We start from the raw sequence: 2,015 nt of genomic DNA on the forward strand, positions 1-2,015 counted from the left end.
TGATCCGACACTCCCGGCACAGAGACCGGGTGCTTGCCGGCCGCTGGATAACATCTGCACAGGCGAGGGCTGTGCTGGGCCCTCCTGAGGGCCGAGCCGCAGAGGCCCTGGTGCACCCGCATCGCCCGCACCGGCGGTAGTTCCGCCACTGGTTCTAGCAATACAAATGACAGGCATAGGTTACCTTGTAACTGTCCAGCAGATGTGGAACTACAGTACAGTTGGAATTTCTACAATTTTGCAGCAAGCCATATGCTACAAAGGACCATGGTAGGGAGGATAGGAAACACCCATGCCTTGTTCAACAAATGTTGGAAATGTGATATTAAGTGGAACTTTACCCATTTCTTTAAAATAACAACAAACACGCCTTTAAAAATGTTTAGTAATGACAATCTACAAACCCATACTTCTATACTTCTAGATAATTGCCGGCTTTGTATTCTTTGCATACCTTATTTCTCTTTTCTTCCCAAGTCTTCTGACAGTGGCCATGTTTACTAAGGGCAGATTACTAGCTCTTTTTTTACTTCCTGGATTTCTCGCACATGTGACTAGGACATGTGACCATGCACATCATCTAAGGGGAGGAAAATACCTTTCCCCAAGATCTCCTGAGATTACAGATGAGATTTCCCAGCAATGGTCTGCTGATGACACGACAATCCCAGCGTGCATTGCTTTGGCAAACTGAAGTATTTTTGCACTTTCAAAGCTGGAAGCGAATGCTCTGCAAGTGTAAGTATTTCAAAATCAGAGCATTTTACAATGGACATGTCTATGTTATTATTCATCATCATAATCATCATAGAGGGATACATTGGTAGAATTTGATTTTCGAGCATAAAGGTCTGCTTTAAGCTCTACTATTAGCTCCATTTCAAGTACCATTAAAGCCCACCTTCCTTCTGAAACAATGGTTGCTCTAAGAAGTTTAAATTGTAGTCACTTTCACTCATGTTAAGAAATGCAGAATAAATGTGCCTAATAAACCTTCCTTTGCCAAACCCTAACCTCCTAGTACTGCGCCTAGATTCCTGCACCTGAATAGCTTCATTCACCTGTCATTGGCATTACAAAAAAAGTGTTATTGGCTTAGGGTTCAATGTTTCACCATCCATTTAAACAAAAATTTTCCCATCAGATTATATGTGCGTTTAACATTTTTCATGCATGTAAAAGCCTCCCTTGCGTCGAAATCTAAAAGCCCTGGGACTGTGCCTGGTGCTGCCATCTTGGATAAGATTTTAGCAGCCCTAACTGGAATGTAAGAGTGAGCAAACTGAGAGAAAAACTCATTAATGGAGCTCTGGATATCAGTAAATCCTAACACGGGTTATATAACCCTTCCCCCCTCTATCTATAACTAAAAAGGTTTTGGGTATAGGTAGACTTTCAGGCTTGGTTCACACCTGAGCGGTTTTACATACGGATCTATGCGCAAGAAAACACGTAAAACACACATTTCCATTCAAGTCAATAGCAACTGTTCACACCTTAGTGCTGTGTCGCGTGTAGAAAAAACGCCAATCACACGAAAAGATGCAGGAGCTATTTTGAGCCAGGTATTGGTCCCATAAACGTGTATTGAAATTGCGCGCATACATGTGCAAGTACGTTTTTATTGGTGATAACCATGCGGTTTACACAGCATGGAGAGAGGACCTCCCCCTGTCACACAGCACACTGGGATCAAGATAGAGGATTCAACACTGAGCCACATGTCTGCTGAGGACTTCATTAGACTAGTCCAGGCCCAGGTCTGATGCTATGATCAGAGGCATGCAAACTACAAGAGCAAGGGCAGTCACAGGAGTGCCTGGTGGGCCATTCGTGCACAAATATGGAGCATAGTTGTGACCCAGCACGGGAAAAAGGTGAACTTCCACAATAATTGCTCAAGCCCCGTCTCAGAGCTGCTGAATGGCTATCCCTGGAAAACAATAGCCTTACACTCAGTGGTGTATTTAGGTTTGGGGCTGCCCTAGGCAAGACAAAACTCGGGCGCCCCCCCC

At 44.2% G+C, this 2,015-nt stretch overlaps 1 protein-coding gene across 2 annotated transcripts in view; it reads right to left on the bottom strand.

Moving 5' to 3' along the window:
- Positions 1 to 2,015, bottom strand: part of PPP2R2C (protein phosphatase 2 regulatory subunit Bgamma) — an 89,006-nt gene that overhangs the window by 56,301 nt on the left and 30,690 nt on the right. The gene's annotated exons all lie outside the window — the stretch shown is intronic.

The sequence above is a fragment of the Nanorana parkeri genome, unplaced genomic scaffold (assembly GCF_000935625.1).
Source record: "Nanorana parkeri isolate BGI_ZX_2015 unplaced genomic scaffold, ASM93562v1 scaffold523, whole genome shotgun sequence".
NCBI classification, from domain to species: Eukaryota; Metazoa; Chordata; class Amphibia; order Anura; family Dicroglossidae; genus Nanorana; species Nanorana parkeri.